Below are 19,726 nucleotides of genomic sequence, written 5' to 3'. Positions count from 1 at the left end.
GAGAAAAAAAAGAAAAACAAAAAGGGGCCAGCTACTGGGCCCCGCATGCATGGGCCAGCGTGGCCTTACAGCCATGCAGATGCATGCTCGGGAGTCCGGACGGCCAGAGGCCTTGTCTTCCTCCAGCGAGCGGACAGGAAGAAGAGCAGGGGCGGCAGGGGCTTACTGGCGGCGAGCAGCAGTCCACGGCGGCGGTCAGGACGGGTCGGTGGTGACTCGGGGCGGACTAGGAGCGGCTCGTCGGCGTCCCTTTCTTCCCGCAGCAGCTCAACCCGGCGGCGTCGTCCTCTCAGCACCCGACGGGCAGACTTGGCGGCGGCGAGCTCGGGCAGACCTGGGCGAGACGAAGGTGCGCGTTAGGGCGTGCATAGGGTGGTGAGTAGAACGGGATGAAATGGAAGGAGGAAGGGGGCCAGGGCGACGTCCTCGTCACCCTTCACCACTACGGTGACCACGAGCAGAACTCGCTCTATCCGTCGAGCGAGGGAGAGGGAGCAATGCCACAGCGCTCTGGCTGTCTAGGAGGGGAAGCTGGAGTGGGACTGCAGAGGTGTGGCGAAAAGAGGGGTGTGGGTAGCCTTTTATAGCAGCTGGCGGGTGTACGGTGAGCGCGGAGCACCGCGGCGGCGTACGAGTCCATGGACCATCCATTGGGCAGCTGGGGCGGTGGGGGAGCGTGGTGTGTTTTCAGCCTGGGGAACTTGCGAAGCAACAGCGTGAGGCTAGGGAGGCGTAGGGTTGCAGGATGGGAGAAACATGAGGGAGGGTAGTGGTGCTCCTCCTTCTCGTCGGCCACGCCCTGAAAAAGGGTGGGCAGACCAATCCATGGGTGCTGGGGCTTGCAGGCAGGGTGAGAGGGTCGAGGTGGCCAGGCTGTAGCCGTTTTACACGGCCAGGTCGGGGGAAAACGAAGAGAGAGAGAGAAACAAAAGAGGGAAGTGGTCAATCCTGCGAAAACTGACATGCAGCCACTTTGTCTATTTCATGCAGATCACCTCCCTGCTCGAAACGATGCGAGCTTTGGTGCTCTCCGTAGAGGGATGTACCAGCTTCCACTAGAATTTTACAAATCGAATTATGGAGCACTAGAGAAGAAACACAATGGGTACAAAGTTGGGGCTAGAAAGAAACCCGAGGATCCTTAGCTGAAGTTTTTAGCACTCATCCAATTTGCTTGTCAGGTTACTCGGTTCCAGAAATGAGTTGGTGAGAGTGTTAGGGTGTAGGTCTATGGTGATTCATTGGCTGGCCAAGGGGAGGATGAGAGAGAGAGGAGGGAGAGGAGAGAGATGGTCATGGATTGCACATGTTGGCATGACCGGCCTATGCCTTAGCCCATCGGACTAGAGCAAGAAAAAAAATGTCCAAACCAATGTAGGCCAACCGTGATAGGATGCATGTGTTGGAGGTACCAATGAGGTGGATTTTGAGGGGATCAAAATTGATTCTAAATTGGGGGAGAGAGATATGGAAAATCATGCATGGCATGCATGGTCGGCACCCCACTAGCGTTATGCAAAAAGAATGCATCAAACAAAAACCCAAATGGTCAAGCTAGGCTAGAAAGGTGGTGGTGATGGTGAGGTGTAGATCATGTGGTAGCTTGAGGGATATGAGATGTTACTTAATCGGGTTTTACTTGAATTAGTTATGAAATTTTTAAGAGAGTGGGTCCAAGGTTTATATTCCTCTAAAATGGCCTTTGAAAAAAGTAAAGTAAAGAAGATGATACAAAATTAGTTGAGATCACAAAGTGCAATAAATGGCTTATAGATTACCAACATGAATTTGGGTAAAAATGGAATAAAAATAATTTTATACTAATTACTTTTGAATGAAAAAGATATGATATACATATTAGAAACAATTCCTATTTTTATTTGAGGAAGGTTTTCGAAGATAGTTTGGGAAATCTAGAAATATTTTGATGGCCAAAGGAAGGGTATAGGGTTTTATTCTATATGGAGGAAAAGCCAAAATTTGAATAAGAGAGATGTTTTTTTCAAAAAGATTTGAGTGCACTACCATAGGTATTTTATTTAGATCAAAAAGTCTAAAAACTTAGCTTGAGGTACCTATGGCCCTTGATTTTGATTGAGATAAAACAAATAGGCTTACTTGGTATATTTGAAAAAGAGGAGAGGTTTTAGAAGAGTAGAATGATCCATAGAGGAAATAGAAAATATGGATCATTCCATTTTATTTTGGGAAACGAAAACTACACATAAAAGGTTTTAAAGTTACATAAAATAAGGGTAAGCCATTTGGTAAATACTTTGTGTTAAAACAATATATCTTTTAGAAAACTATTTCGTGATACTATGATCTAAGGTGATCATAGTAATTTAAAAGGAAATGTTTTTGGCAAGATCTATGAATTAAGATTTTGAGTCATAGGATACAACAAAAAAATAGGTTTTTGTGATTTGACAAAAAGTTCAATTACTTTTGAGAAAAGTAGGTTGAGGGAATACAAGAGGGGCCATAGGTTAACTATTTTTCTTGAGACTAGAAGATGTGTGTTGAGGTACTTTTGGAGAAAACACCAAGCATAGGGTTTATGCATGGGTAAAGAAAAGAAAAGAATCTTTCTCCAGGGCCACACATGTGTTTTATTTAGTGAGTTGTTAATTTGTTTTAACACTAGATGTGTTGTTCTAAGAGGTAACTCAAGACATATGCAACAAGCACAACAAGACAACTCATCTACCAGCAGTTCAAAGCCATTCATTATAACAAACAGATCAAGGCAATTCATCTTAATTACCCTTTTTAAAAGTTTTTGTTCCCCCTAATTTTTGCACTATGGACAACTAAACATGGTTGCAAAAATTGGGATGTGACAAAGTCATCAAGAGTGTAGCCAATAGCTCCTCGGTGTTTCTTCAATATTTCCAATAACCTTTCTTCCTCGAACTCTGAAAGCTTAGAACTAATAATAACAGGATATATTTTCTTATCATCAATATGAGCATATTTAAGATTATCAGGCAACGGTTTTAAATCAAAAACAGGATCTTCGTTTGGTGGTGGTGTTGTACCTAGATCTTCAACCGGTAAATCATGTTTAAGAATAGGTTGACGAAGGAAAATTTGATCAAGCTCATTTCTTTCTTCCCTAAAGACTTCACTCTCACTATTCTCCAAATGTTGCTGCAAAGGATTATTAGGAGCAAGAGCAATAGATGCACATTGTTCAACTCTAAAATCATTATTAGGCAAATCAGCTTTATAAGGAGTTTTAGCAAATTTAGAGAAATTAAACTCGTAAGATTCACTAGCAAATTTAGTCACAATTTTCTCCTTCTTGCAATCTATAACAGCTCCACAAGTATTTATAAAAGGTCTATCAAAAATGATAGGACAATACTTACTAGCAGCAGAACCAAGTACCAAAAAGTCAGTAGGATATTTAATCTTACCACATAGAACTTCCACATCTCGAACAATACCAATTGGAGAGATAGTTTCTCTATTAGCTAGCCGAATAACCACATCAATATCTTCAAGTTTACAAGAACCAATTTCATGCATGATCTCCGTGTAAAGCTCGTAAGGAATAGCACTAATACTTGCACCAATATCGCATAAACCATAATAACAATGATCACCAATTCTAACAGATAGCATAGGAACACTAGTTTTCCTAGACTTATTAGGATGTGAAACAATATTAGAAGCATCTTCACAGAAAATAATATGACCATCTTCCACATTTTCAGTCACAAGATCTTTAACTATTGCAATAGCAGGTTCAACCTTTATTTGCTCTTCAGGTTCTATAGGTTTCTTTTCACTTTTATCAACCGCACTATTTATAACAGAATACTCCTTCATTTTAGCAGGGAAATGAGTTTTTTCAATATAAGCTTCAGGAAGAACATGATCAACAGTTTCAGTTACAACACATTTATTTATAGACGAATCAATTTTATCTTTATACGGTTCATGATACTTATCAAAATTCTTCCTAGGCAATTCAAAATGAGAGGCAAAAGCTTTATAAAGATTTGCAACGACTTGAGAATCAAGACCATTAGTAGCACTCATATTACGAAATTTATCAGTATCCATAAAAGTTTCAATGCATTTATAATCATAGTTTATACCTGACTCTCTACCTTTGTCGTTCTCCCATCCTTCAGTATTCTCCTGAATCCGATCAAGAAGGTCCCTTTTAAACTCTTCTTTGTTGCGTGTAAATGATCCAGAACAAGAAGTATCCAGCAAGGTCTTATCTTGAAAAGAAAGTCTTGGATAGAAATTATCAATGATAATATTACCAGGAAGCTCATGAATGGGGCATTTGAGCATTAAAGACTTCAATCTCCCCCACGCTTGGGCAATACTCTCTGCATCATGAGGCCAGAAATTATATATGCGGTTCCGGTCTTTGTGAATTTCACTTGGAGGATAGAATTTAGAATAAAATAGGGGCACAATATCATTCCATTCAAGAGAATCCCCATTCTTCAGTAATTTATACCAATGCGCCGCTTTACCAGATAGTGATATAGAGAATAGTTTCTTCCTAACTTCATCCATAGCAATACCTGCACACTTGAATAAACCGCATAATTCATGTAAGAACAGTAAATGATCTCCAGGATGGACAGTTCCATCCCCTTCATAGCGGTTATCCACAACACGTTCAATAATTTTCATAGGTATTTTGTATGGAACCTCTTTCTCACCTGGCGCCTCATCCACTACCTTTGCAGTAGTAGTAGATTTTCCAAATAAAAATTCAAGAGATGATCTCTCCATAATGAATTATAGCAGCAGGCAGAAATAAAATCAGCACGAATAGTAAAAGTTTCCCTTACCAATTCCACTTACCAATAGCGCTTCACTCCCCGGCAACGGCGCCAGAAAATAGTCTTGATTACCCACAAGTATAGGGGTGTATCGTAGTATTTTCGATAAATAAGAGTGTCGAACCCAACGAGGAGCAGAAGGTGTTGACAAGCAGTTTCAATGAAGGATTCACTGTAAATGCTCACAAACAAGTGTTTAGGGGGTTTTGATGTAGCAGATGAATAAAGCACGAGTAAGTAAAATGCGAGAGTAATAATTGCAGCGAGTGGCCCAATCCTTTTTAGCACAAAGGACAAGCCGGTTTGTTTACTTATAATGACCAAACGTTCTTGAGGACACACGGGAATTTAGTCTAGTGCTTTCGCTTCATATAGCTGATTAATCTTCATTGTTTTGATAAGTGTTGTGTGGGTGAACCTATGCTAATGCACCGCCCTTCCTAGGACTAATACATACTTGTGATTATACCCCTTGCAAGCATCCGCAACTACAAGAAAATAATTAAGATAAATCTAACCACAGCCTTAAACTCTGAGATCCTGCTATCCCTCCTGCATCGATATACCAACGGGGGTTTAGGTTTCTGTCACTCCGGCAACCCTGCAATTGGCAAACGAGTACAAGATGTATTCCCCTAGGCCCATAAAGGTGAAGTATCATGTAGTCGATGTTCACATGACACCACTAGAAGAATAACACCACAACTTAAATATCATAACATTGAATATTACCCAACATAATTCACTACTAACATTTAGACTTCACTCATGTCCTCAAGAACTAAACGAACTACTCACGAGACATCATATGGAACATGATCAGAGGTGATATGATGATGAATAACAATCTGAACATAAACCTTGGTTCAATGGTTTCACTCAATAACATCAATAACAAGTAGAAATCAATACCGGGAGAGTTTCCCCTATCAAACAATCAAGATCCAACCCTAATTGTTACAGCGGTGACGAGGTGCAGCGGTGGAGATGGCGGTGATGATGATGAAGATGATGGTGATGGTGATGATCATGGAGATGATGTCCAGCTCGATGACGATGACGATGGCGTCGATTTCCCCCTCCGGGAGGGAATTTCCCCGGCAGATTTCAGCCTGCCGGAGAGCTCTTTTCTCTCTGGTGTTTTCCGCCCCGCAGAGGCGGCTGTGACTCTTCGCGACTATTCTCTGGAGCTTAGGTTTTCGAGACGAAGAAGTACGCGAAGGAGAGGAGGTCAGAGGGGGCTATGGGCCCCCTCCCCACAAGGCGGCGCGGCCAGGCCTGGGCCCACGCCGGCCTATGGGGGGGCCATGGCGGCCCTCCTCGGCTCCTCCTTTTGGCTATCTTCGTCTTCTGGAAAAATAAGATTTTCCGTGTAATTTCTTTCAATTGTTGATCTTCCGGAATATTGCATTCTGACAGTGCTTTTTCCAGCAGAATCCTGGCTCCGGTGCGCGATTCTCCAATAATCATGAGACATGCAAAATAGATGAAATAACATAAGTATCACCTCTAAATATGAAATATATCAATGAATAACAGTAAATTATGATATAAAATAGTGATGCAAAATGGACGTTTCAGTCATCTTCGGCAGCTTCATCCTCTTGGACATCACTGTCCTCAAGGACATGCTGGACGTCCTCGGTCTCCTCGGAGTCATCATCATCCTCTGGTTCCACACCGCTTTCGGGTGTAGGAGGATAGCATTGAGCCACGACGGAGGCCTATCGATAGGATAGAAATCAGAAAACACGGTGAAGAATAGCATAAACGATAACAGTAAAAGCGAGAAACAACAAAAGTTACCTCAGCCGGGAGATGGTGAAGATCGTATGGGGGATGAGTCGAAGACAAGACAATATTGTCCTTCATGCTGAGGCACGTCAGGCGATGCACCTCATCGCGAAGTTCATCGGCTGACAGGTCGGTTGAGCTAACTCTCGACTTGTCGTTCTTACCAGAATACAACCACAACTGGTGGGGCCGGGACATCAGCGGTTGCACCCGACGTTGTAAGAACACTGAGACTACCTCGGTGCCGCACATCGTCAAGCCTCCCGTGTTCTTCAGATCAACGACCTGGTCGAACAGCTTGTCGGCAGTCGCCTTTTCTTCGGGAGAAAGGACGTTTCGCCAGGACTTCTTCGGCTGAGCTACCAGAACGTCCTCGAACGGAGGGAGGTTGGAGCGTCGCCCAGACACCGGAATATCCCGCAGATAAAACCATTTGTTGCGCCAGCCTTGGACGGACTCCTTCATTGGGTAGTCGAAGTAATCAACTTCTTTCCTGACAACGAAGCCAACGCCACCAACGACGGGGGGGCCATTGCTGTCATTGTGGCGCTTGACATAGAAGATCTTCCTCCAAAGACCCCAGTGGGGATCAATGCCAAGGAAAGCTTCACAGACGGTGATGAAGATGGAAAGATGGAGAATGGAATTTGGGGTCAGCTGCTAGAGCTGAATCCCGTAGAAGAAGAGAAGGGAGCGAAGGAACTCGTGGGCAGGAAGCGAAAGCCCACGAAACAGAAAAGCGGCGAACATGACGGTAAAGCCCTTTGGAGGATTTGGGCGAGAGGAAGGACCTGAAAGACGAATATCATCGTCGGAAGAGGAGATGAAGCCGAAGGAGCAGAGCTTGCTCACCTCGCGATTGGTGATGGTAGAAGCGCCCCAGTCACGGCTAACCTTGGTCATGCTCGAGGCACTAGCACTCTTCTTCTTGCCCATGGCGTTCGGAACTTTCGAGGAAAGGAACAGAGGTGGAGAGGAAGGCTAGAAAGGAGATGAGCAGTACAGAGGCGTAAAAAGTAAAAATGACAAAGGCCTTCTATTTATATCATAAGACCGCTGGAAGATCGTGGCCGTAACTCTATAGTCATCATGGGAGGTGGATGAGATCTAATCGTACACGTGTCACTCTGCGGAGAGCGGAACCGGCGGACCATTATTCCCACGATGCGCGGAAATCGAGGAGGCACCTTGGTCAATGTGCATGCAGTAGTCATTTCCTAAAAACTGCCTGCGCAGAACTAGGGTGGGCCCGTCAGGTCACGTCTTATCAGTCAGACCATGGCAGTAATTACATCATCAATGACATCGAAAAAGCATGATGGAGGAGTTGAAGAAATGAAGTTATCGAGTGGTCAACTTGAGTCTACGCACGGATTGCAAGCATCCGCACCTAGACTCGGGGGCTACTCCCATCGGGAGCGCTGGACGCGCACCCGATAAAAAGAAAACTCGAAGAATTTTCCATGAAGAAGGGTCTGAAGAAGTGTTTTGAACAAAAGAGCGGTGTCTTCAGCTCGAGTCTGCACCCGATTGCAAGCACCTGCGCCCAGACTTGGGGACTACTCCCATCGGGAGAGCTGAGTGCGCATCCGATAAAACTTTTTTGCACTCCAGGATCATGCCCGGGGACTTGATTCTGAGTAGAGTAACGTTGTTTTGCCAACGGCAGTTAACCAGCAAAGTTGGGCACGTTACTTCATATCCTTTACACGTTCAAGCTTTACTGAAAAGTACAAGCCCTGACATGCATCTATCAGATGACCTATAAAGACTTGCAAGAAACTTCGGCAGAACAAGACATTCGAGTAGCACAACTTGAGTCTACACACGGATTGCAAGCATCCGTATCTAGACTCGGGGGCTACTCCCATCGGGAGCGCTGACGCGCACCCGATAAAAGAAGATGAAGCTGTTACAAGATGGACAAGAGCAATCGAAGCCGAAGAACGTTCAGTGGAGGCATGCTTTAGTCTCTACCCGAAAAATCCTCGGCTAGACACTCGGGGACTACTGACGTGGGCATTACCCTTCGGGTAACCGACATTGCCCTATCCTGTGCGGCCCAACTGGAGGCCCATGAAGATACCTGATGGCAAGGTGGGCCACTAGGGCGGTACCGAAGAGGATTCCTTTAAGAACAAGACGAAGAGGAGCCAAACAAGGAAAGTTTAGAGCTAGGTCTTTTGTAAACCTAGTCGTACCCGGACAGATCTCTTGAGACCTGGCCTCCTTTATAAAGTCCAGGAGAGGGGCTATCGAGGGACACGATCAATCTTAGCAACTTTAGCCACCAGAAGTCTAGAGCTAGGTCGCCGCCGCACTTAGCCTCTCGACGAGATCACAGCCGAAACCTTCGGCACCCCATTGTAATCCAATATTCTCATATTCAAGATCAGACAGGCAGGACGTAAGGGTTTTACCTCATCGAGGGCCCCGAACCTGGGTAAATTGCTCTCCCCGCTTGTCTGCGAACCGATGTCTCGTGTCAGCCTACAGGATTCCATCAACCCTAAGCCCCAATCGGAGGGCATTGTCGAGGAGCATCCTCGTCAGTAGACTTACCTGATAGCCGCAAGGCTGTCGAGAATAAATGGATCCTCAAGAGAAAAACATATGCTGATGGTAATATTACTGTCTATAAAGCTCGACTTGTCGCAAAGGGTTTTCGACAAATTCAAGGAGTTGACTACGATGAGACTTTCTCACCTGTAGCGAAGCTAAAGTCTGTGAGGATTTTGTTAGCAATAGCTGCATTTTTCGATTATGAGATTTGGCAGATGGATGTCAAAATGGCGTTCCTTAATGGTGACATTGAGGAAGAGTTGTATATGGTACAACCCAAAGGTTTTGTCGATCCTAAAAATGCTGACAAGGTATGCAAACTTCAGCGTTCCATTTATGGACTGAAGCAAGCATCCCGGAGTTGGAACCGACGCTTTGATAAGGTGATCAAAGACTTCGGGTTTATACAGTGTCATGGAGAGGCCTGTATTTACAAGAAAGTGAGTGGGAGCTCTGTAGCGTTCCTGATATTATATGTAGATGACATATTATTGACTGGGAATGATATAGAACTATTGAGCGGTATAAAAGGTTATTTGAATAAGTGTTTTTCAATGAAAGACCTTGGTGAAGCAGCGTACATTTTAGGCATCAAGATTTATAGAGATAGATCAAGACGCCTAATAGGGCTTTCACAGAGTACATACCTGGACAAGATTCTAAAGAAGTTTAGAATGGATGAAAGCAAGAAAGGGTTCTTGCCTATGTTGTCAGGTAAGGTCTTGATTAAAACTCAAGGTCCGGCTACGGCAGAAGAAAGAGAGAGGATGAATCAGATCCCCTATGCCTCGGCAGTAGGCTCTATCATGTATGTCATGCTGTGTACTAGACCGGATATCGCACATGTTGTTAGTTTGACCAGCAGATATCAAAGTGATCCAGGAATGGAACACTGGACAGCGGTCAAGAATATCCTGAAGTACTTGAAAAGGCCTAAGGATATGTTTCTTTGTTATGGCGGTGACCAAGAGCTCGTTGTAACAAGTTACACCGATGCAAGTTGGAACACTGATCCTGATGACTCTAAGTCTCAGTCTGGGTACGTGTTTATATTGAATGGTGCTGCAGTAAGCTGGAGTAGTTCCAAGCAGTGCACGATGGCGAAGTCTTCAACTGAATCGGAATACATAGCGGCTTCGGTGGCTTCATCAGAAGCGGTATGGATTAAGAGGTTCATTGTTGAGCTTGGTGTGGTTCCTAGTGCATTGGACCCATTAGTCATTTATTGTGACAACATGGGTGCCATCACCAATGCACAAGAACCAAGGTCACACAAGAAGCTGAAGCATATCAAGCTGCGTTTTCATTCGATTCGCGGTACGAGTAAAGAGTACTTGTCGGAGACGAGGTTGAACAAGGTATCACTACAAGAGATATGCTCACTAGTGATCTTTTCTTAACGACCATCTATCTTTTCGTCATAGATCTATGACTATTCTGAATAAATGGTCGTGTGGTGTTTGGGAGGGTCCAACCTTTGAAGAACTACGACCAATTTTATCAAGAAGGTCATAATTTCCTAACACAAATTGGTCATAGATACATAACACTGATTTAGGGGTTACATTTATCCGATTACAACCAATTTAAAAGGTCCCTATTGCTAACTTGTGAAGCGTATGAAATGACTAGGCGCCCAACTCAGCAGTTTTGCCTAAGTGTCATGTCTATGTGTCAACTTTTACATATGTGTCCGTATGCATGTGTCAATTTTCGCTTACGTGTGCCATAGCACTATATTTGAATCTACCACTGACATACGAGTTCCACAATTGACCTGTTAACCAAGTTGACTAGGACCAATATTTGACATGTGGGACGAACATAGAGACCATCCAACCAAACTGGACCCACCAATATCTGCGGACCCACCAATATTTGACATGGCCTTCATCGAGCGCCACCCGAAATCTCATCTACCGCTAAGATTTTTGGCTTAGGCGCGAAACTAATACTACTATGGAATTGATGGGCCGAGCCGCATCCGAGCTATCCCGTCCCAGTCCGAACCCCCAACCGCATTGAACAGAGCACTCATCGTGACCACCCCTCACAACGCCTCCTCCCTCCTTTCCTCCACCTCCGCCGTCGGCCTAGGTCCCGGCCAACTCCAGCCACTCCGCGCCCCGCCGACCACCTCCCTGGAACCCACTCCTATCCCTCTCAGTAATCCACCGGGAGGAACCACCAAGACTCGCCTCCAACAGAAACCCTGGTCTCAAATTCGGATCCGACAAACCCTAGTGGCGCCCCTGCCGACCGCCGTCGAGGGCGAACCTGCCGTTCTCACGCAGCTTCTCCAGTCCTCCCCGACCTCCCCCAACAACGGTTCCGTTCGCCCAGCGTGTCTCCGTTCACCGCATGTCGTTGTCCCGCGTCCTCTCCCTCCAGCTCCTGGCTAGGATTCGCCCTTGCATCGGCCCGACGCCTACACTGTGCGACCCTTCTCCCTCCCAAGGCGGTTGACAGCGCGAAGGAGGACCTCGTCACGTTCCTCTCCCTCCCAAGTTGTCGACCTCATGGAGCTCACCGCCGACGGCCACGTCGCGCGTGGCTCACCATCATGGCCGCGTGGACCACGGCTTCGTCTACAACGCTCCAGATTGAGGCCGCGCTCTAGGTCGGTGAGGAGGCATGGCCTTGTCCAGCCGTGGTGGCGGGCCGTCGTTGCCGCTGCCACAAGATCTGGTCGCTAATGGTGCCCGCCACGGGCTTCCTCATTGTCTCGTCCACCGCGGGATCCCGCGTCTTGGCGCTCGCCATGGATCCCTTCGTGAGGTACGACCGAACCCTCCTCTCCTTTTCTCTGGTTGTACGTGAGCTGGCCACTCGACTTAGCTAGAATTTGATCCACTATATGTGTTGGGGGTATTTAGCTAGAATTTGATACAGTGCACTGTCAAGATATGACTCGAGGCAGTACTGCCAATTGCAATGTGTTCAGTGCTAATCGTGGCTGCTGCTCATAGTAAGGTAACCTAAACGCATGGGTACAATCAGAATAGAGCAATACAAAATAATTTTTGTAAGTTGATTAGCTCTTTGATCCTGTATGCCTTATAAGTTTCTGCTAAAAACAGCTCTTAGATGAAGAATTTAATTAGCAACCAGCAACAAACCCACGATTAACTGCATATATGATAGGAACTTTAGACTGCAATAATATTGCTATATTTCTTTCATTACTATAGAAGCTTTTGTTTTTTACTTGACTCTCACATGAGCTCCCTTTTGCTATAGATTGCACGGGATAAGTACCTGCAATGGTCGGCCTCAATGACGTTGCGCACTAGCTATTCAACTGCAGCCGCATCCACTGCATTGACACAGAGTCAGGTATCTACTCCTCGTCTTCCATCACAGTCAAGTATACTTTGTTTATGTGTACAAGCATCTATATTTGATCAATACAAATAGCGTGTGTTCTATCTTGGTCCTGGTTCGTTGGGTACGTACATGTTCATCAATTAACTAAGTTGTTCCCTTGTAAATGTATCTTAGAATTTATATACTGGCATGTCAATCACTAGCACCAAGGGGTAATGATGTCTCTTTCGATGATAGTTATTTGAGTGATATATAAACTTCTGAGTCATGTGAACAATGCTCTCTGGTATGAAAGTTGACTGCAATCAAAGTGTTTAGCTTCAACAATCAAAGTGTTTAGCTTCAACTATCTTTCTAGGAAGTATAGTAGCATGCTATTGGCTGGCTAGTTCTGATCCTTCCATTATGTTCATCAGTTGTAGCACTTGTTTGGTGCCAAATTTGAATGTAAGAGCTTTTGGATTACAAGCAAGTGTTACTGATTTTCAATCAAGTGGTAGTGAATTTGTATTGCTAAATGACTGCTCTTTTGAATCACAAGCAAGTGTTACTGATCTCTCTGAATATGTTGTGTTGGCAATACACCTTACCTGCAAATCATTGTTGTTAACTGCACTGTTTTCCCGGCTAGGGTTCACTGTTGTGTTTTCAGTTTCCTATCTATCATGTATAAGTATTCTCATTTATTCGAATATAGACTAAACTGCCTGCTTGTACTTTAAGCAGAGAATTAACCTGGGTGCAAACAATAACAGAGCTATAGATGCTATCTTGTAATTAATGAGCACTTTGTTGTCAATTCTTGCACTTCCCCTATCCAGACGCGGAATTACAGTTGTACTGAACGATACATATGTTGGATCGATGGAATTAATTTCAACTACATCGATGCATTCCTTTCCTGTATCAAATCAATTGCTACTCATACCTATAGCTACGTGTGTTACCAAATGAACTATAGCATGGAGTAATGGGCCATATTTACATGTGCTAGAACAAGTAGTAGTGCAGGCACAACCGCACAAGTAGCTCATGGAAATTTTTGCACTGAAGCATGAGCTCAGAAGTCACAAATTCAGTTTGTTAACTCACTCCAGCTGGTTACTGTAGCAGAATGAAGTACAAAGTTATAGCAAGTTCTACTTAAACTGAAATTGAACAACTTTACAATTATAGTTTCTGCTTATCATTGTATAATTCTAACAGCTATAAGGTCTTCTATCAAACGGTTGTGCATAGCAACTGTTGGCTATCTTTACAGATCCATGGAGTCTAAATATGATGATGAATGATGATGTAAGGTAGCTAGTAGGAGTAATACAAGTAACTTTAGTCTAAATATAGTTGCTAGCTAGTAGGAGTAACGACAAGTAACTTTAGTCTAAATATAGTCGCTAGCTAGTAGGAGTAACGACAGGTACTGACAGAGATTAGTAAGTAACAAACATACTTGAAAGTCCACACTTACAAATTCATTAAACTTTAATGTAGAGTAACAACCGAAGTTCAAACTGAAACAAGAACTTTATACCATTGTTCAGTAAACCATATGAACAACTTTATGAACAACTTTAGACCATTGTTCAGTAAACCACAAGGACATGACAAAAAAATCAGTACGAGTACTTGCAGGACTGGCCAACAAGTGGGTTCAGACGTGACCTTAGGACTGATAAATAATATTGTTCTCCCTCACGAGCAGCAGTTGCATCCTCCAATAATTCATGCTGCAGATTCGCCTGAAGGATGCAATTGTTCATGAGTACTTCATACACCATGGATTTTTATGTACTAGGTAACAGAGCAAGTGGAGTAGCAATATTTTCTCTCATTTACTCACACACATACCTATTGTTAATTAAGCAACTTGCATGAATTCCTCAGGCATAGATCAAATCCAGATGTTATGAATAAGCTGTTCTTGAGACATTATCCAGATGCAGTTGCCAATGTTATGAATAAGCTGTTTGAACTATGACATCTCTCCCAATTACAATTCAGGTACTTTGTCATATTCTTTGCTGTAGTGAAATACAATGCATTGACTACCCTAACGTTATCATTCAGTGAGGCTGTTAGGGTCGGATGTGAATCCTTCAATGAATTCAATCCTAACATACTAATGGCTTGTTGCGCTCAACAGTTCTCTCCACCACAATCATATTGGATCACTAATCTAATACATAGTCAGTTCACTGTAAGAAGTACCCCAGTGGGCTGCATGCATTGTACTTAAGAGTGCTTGTAGGAACATTGCTGTTATTTGTAATCAAATGGTGCTCTTGTGCCCTGCTGCAGTATCTCCCAGGTCATTACATGCTTATTTGAGATGCTCTCTTCTGCCTAGATAGTTCATTGATCAGGCTTGTTACCCCAGGTCCTTACATGCTTTATTTCGATGCTCTCTTCTGCTTACATAGTTCATCGATCAATTCCATGTGCTTCTTGTTGTGTTTAACCTTGTTATGTTTCAGTTTGCAGGAGAATGCTCATAAGGTTGCGGAAGTCCCAACCAGTACGTGTTTGTTGATGCTTGTAGTTCGTTCTGTCTCAGATTGTGGAGATTGTGGCTGTGTACATGGATAACTCATGTTAGAAGATAATTGTTTGTGTAACATATGCATAAGTTTGCGAAAGTCCAAGCCAGTACGTGTTTGTTGATGCTTGTAGTTCGTACGGTCTCAGATTGTGGAGATTGTGGTTGTGTACATAGATGACTCATGTTAGAAGATAGATGATTGCTTCTGTAACATATGCAACTTTATGCGATACATTCAGCTGCATAGCTCTTCTACCTGACAGATGTGTAATGTTCTGTTCTATTCTGTATGTTGAGATGTTATTTATAAAATTGCGTGTGTTCTCTTTTCTGAATGAAATATTGGTTATTTAGTAAAAAAATAGAAATTCCCTGATGTATGGGACCAGTTGGAAAGTGAGATCTGACATGTGGGACTAATGTGAAGTAGAAATCTGACAAGTGGGACACAACTGATTAGTGGGACCAGCTGTAAAATTAAATAGGAAAACAAAAAATATTGGATAAGAAAGGCCCACAAAAGGCCAAAAGCCCAAAAATTAAAATGCTGAATTATTGGGCTCAGCCCATCGATAGCACCCTCCGACCAATTGTTTTGGTCATTCAAATTTGCCACGTAGGATTGGCTTACGTGGACATGCCAAATTGTCCATGACCAAAATCTTGGTCATACAATCCATGACCATCTATATTGGTCAGAACGTCTACGACCAATTTGAAAAAAGTTTTTGTAGTCCGTCAGTGACGCTCAGCTGTTGACCAACTGTTTTTTTGTCACAGAAAGGTCACGGATGAAAAACCATGACCATTCGATGACCAATATAGATGGTCTTAGGGTAGCAAATTTCTTGTAGTGTATGGAGATACCGATGATCAAACCTCGGACAAGTAAAATATCGCATGACAAAGGGAATCAGTATCGTATGTAAATGGTTCAATCGATCACTAAGTTATCGTTGAATATGTGGGATCCATTATGGATCTCCAGATCCCGCTATTGGTTATTGGTCGAAGAAGAGTCTCAACCGTGTCTACATAGTTCACGAACCGTAGGGTGACACACTTAAGGTTTGATGTCGTTTTAAGTAGATATGGAATATGGAATGGAGTTCGAATTTTGTTCGGAGTCTCGGATGGGATCCAGGACATCACGAGGAGGTCCGGAATGGTCCGGAGAATAAGATCCATATATAGGAAGTCACTTTTCAAGTTTGGAAATTATCCGGTGCATTTATGGAAAGCGCTAGAATGTTCTAGAATCTTCCGGAAGAAATCACCATGGAAGGTGGAGTCCCGGTTGGAATCCACCAAACCCAACCAGCCAACCAAGTGGGAGGGTGGAGTCCATGGAGGACTCCACCTCCTTGGCCGGCCAAAAAGGGGGGAAGGGGAGAGTCCCTGTCCTCTAGGTTTCGTCCATAAGGCAGTTTTTGAATTGGGATCTTATTCGAACAGTTTGGGCAAACCCTTGGGGTTCCACCTATATAATGAGGGAGAGAGGGAGGGGGCTGGCTACCACCTTGGCCGCACCATCTAGAGGCACCAAGGCGGGCGCCCCAGCTGCCCCTCTCCCCAAACCCTAGCCGCCCCCTACTCATACTACTCCCGTAGCGCTTAGGCGAAGCCCTGCTGGAGATCTCCACCACCACCGCCACCACGTCGTCGTGCTGTCGGGATTCCGAGGAGGATCTACTACTTCCGCTGACCGCTGGAACGGGGAGAAGGACGTCATCATCAACACCGAACATGTGACCAAGTACGGAGGTGCTGCCCGACTGTGGCACCGTCAAGATCTTCTATGCGCTTTTGAAAGCGGCAAGTGATCATCTTCTGCAACAACGAGATCTAATCTCGTAGGCTTTGGAAATCTTCGAGGGATAGTCTCATGATCTTCTCGTTGCTACCATCTTCTAGATTGCATCTTGGCTTGTTATTCGTTCTTGTGGTAGGAATTTTTTTTGTTTTCTATGCTACGAATCCCATCAAAGTTGTAATATCCCAGGTATTGGGGTTACAAAAATAGAGGAAACAGATGTGTGCATTGCATTCATGCATAGAAAATCTGGGGAATTTTCGCGCTTTAAAGTAAAACAGTCACAGTAACTGAAGTTTCACTTGACCTTGGTGGAATTGAAGTAGCTCATCAAGTCAAGCGCTATAAACCTCAAAGTGACTTTGCTAAAACCTTGCTTTGGGTAGAGATAGTTTGATCTAAGGGGTTAGATCAAATGGAACTGATAATCAACACAACAACACTTTACCCAATGATCAAATACTTGATATTATAAAATCTTATAATATGGCAATCCTTGTCATAACATATGAACATCAATTCAATTGCAGACCAAGTATCAATAAAATGGAGAAACCATTCTTGGCTATCTTTTCTATGTCTTAAACTAATCCATGCACTTATCAAAAACCCTATGATATCCATTCTACTTGAATCTTGGAAACAAGACAAGGAGATCCAACTAAGGAATATATTCTTCTCTATTCCAAATTATTATACATCAAACCCAGAGAGGTGAGAGTTCTATATTATTTATTAGAAAAGCAATAACAAACCTGGAGCTAAACCTTGGATATACATCCCAGTATTCAAATCATCATCTTTAAAAGGAACCCTAGAGTATTATTAAAGACATTCCATAGAGAGAGACAACATTTATGTGGAACATAGATAATGGTGATTATATCAATTTCTATGGAGCCTAAAACATAGGTTAGTATTAAAGTCCTTCCCCAAATGAGAGAGAGACCACTCATACCAATTCTAGCTTTACCTATTAATGCATAAAGGACAATCTTTGAACTAAAGTATTAGGTTGTAAACCATTTCCCTTGGAGTGGTGAGATAACCTAATACCACATGAAATAATACCATATCCATGAATTGATAAAGTAAGGAAGAGATTATTCCAACTAAGTTAGACAATTGAATCTTTAGCTCAGCTACCTAAATAAATATTAGGAGTATACCATAAACCCTAGAATAACTATTCCTGTATAAGAGAACTCAAGCTATGGTGTTACCCTCAAGTTAGTTGAGGAAACACTTGGATTCAAGGGAGAGACCTATTATATATTCAAGTGGTTAAACCATCAATCCTTGAGAGAACTCTAAGTAATTACCTCAGGAATTCTCCTGGGATTTAATCTATTGAGACAACCATAGTAGGACCATCCAGGAAAATAAAATAGAAGTACTACACCCTAGGTGATCAAGACAATACTTGATCTTAGAAGTGAGAAACTTAGATCATGAAAGATACTTTAGGAAACCAAACCTTTGATCATTACAAATTGGGTAATGATCATAAACCCTAAGAACTTGAGGTAAGGAGATTAAGAACAAGTGGATCATGCCTAATCCATGACCATGCTCTGGAGAAATAGGAGTATAATCCAAATGCTAACACTTATATGATCAGTAGATATTATTCATCACATGAAATCATGGGGAGATCACTAGTAAGCAATCCTAGACTTATATTCCAACCTTAACTTGTGAATCACTTGGTGATCATAAATAGAATCCTAACACATCAACATTCCATAGATTAAAGAACCTAAGCAAACCTTAGAGTTAAACTCTATACCTTATATAGTGAGGAACCATTAATCTATATGACCAAAGTTAACTATAAAAAGAACTATAACCAGTGTAGTTACTTTAATGATAAATTGGTGATAATAAAAGAAGTTAATTGGTAGAAGATAAAACCAATTCTCAAATCCTTAAGTAATTAGGGAAGCTCATGAAATATCCAGCAAGTAACCACCTTATCATGGTTAGGGGAGGTTGAACCCTAGCACATGCAATATGGTGTCATCCCATCTCTATAACCTAGAATTAAATCTCAACCTTAGTTTATGTATCACAATGGTAATCATAATGTAAACCCAGGCCACAATTGAGATTCCAACCAATTGCCATTAGGTAAATATCGTTAGAACCCTAATGGTTCATTAATTAAATACAATGTTTCAATTATAAAACATAAGAGCCACCTAATGCTAAATCCTATAAGTAAACCATATGTGTAGTGATCAACCATTTACCTTTGTAACCAAGATAAACCATGATGGAAACAATCCCTACTTAGATCTTTTCAAATGTAGTGATAGTATTAACCTTAAAAAGGGGTTGCACTAGAAATGATAAAACCCTAATAAATATGTGCTCACATAAAATCATATGCAAGTGACAAAATCCTCAAATAGAAACCAAGCCCTAATAAAAACCCTAATAACATTTAATAAACAAGGGTGTCATTACACATGTAAAATATTTCTAAGATCTTGTGTTAAGCTATGTTAGTATCTCCATAAACTTCAAAAGGAACCACACATTCAAAATCCTGCAAAAACAGATTTGAATTAAAACAGAATTCAAAATAGAAAATTGAAAACAGAAAATAAAACTAGAAAAGAAAAAGAGAGAAAAGAAGAAAGGACTTACCTGGACCTTACCTGGCCACCACAGCCCACCTCGGCAGCCCAGCTTAAGCCCAACGACACGGCCCAGCCCACCATTAAAATCAGACCCACGTACCGTTTCACGTGGATATGGACGAGACGAAGAGCGTCGTCTTCGTCTTCTCCTCTGGGCGCACAGGAGCTCGCCACCGAGCCGACGTCGCCACGTCCCGCGTCCCCGCCGCCGTTATCGACTGCCAGCACA

The 19,726-nt window shown here is 42.9% G+C and overlaps 1 long non-coding RNA gene across 4 annotated transcripts; it reads left to right on the top strand.

The window, feature by feature from the left end:
• Window positions 1-11,165: 11,165 nt before the first annotated feature.
• On the top strand, window positions 11,166-15,322 carry LOC127298470 (uncharacterized). 4 transcript variants are annotated; one of them, XR_011756659.1, is made up of 6 exons: window positions 11,166-11,951; window positions 12,414-12,509; window positions 14,118-14,295; window positions 14,385-14,501; window positions 14,799-14,877; window positions 14,975-15,322. It is a non-coding gene; the product is annotated as an uncharacterized lncRNA (long non-coding RNA). The 4 variants fall into 4 exon arrangements; XR_007849798.2 differs by having other exon boundaries at window positions 13,227-14,295; XR_007849794.2 differs by lacking the exon at window positions 14,799-14,877 and having other exon boundaries at window positions 13,227-14,295.
• Window positions 15,323-19,726: the final 4,404 nt, after the last annotated feature.

The sequence above is a fragment of the Lolium perenne genome, chromosome 1, assembly GCF_019359855.2.
Source record: "Lolium perenne isolate Kyuss_39 chromosome 1, Kyuss_2.0, whole genome shotgun sequence".
Classification (NCBI taxonomy): Eukaryota; Viridiplantae; Streptophyta; class Magnoliopsida; order Poales; family Poaceae; genus Lolium; species Lolium perenne.
The sequence above is the reverse complement of the archived record's forward strand: the minus strand, read 5'-3'. Positions and strand labels throughout refer to the sequence as shown.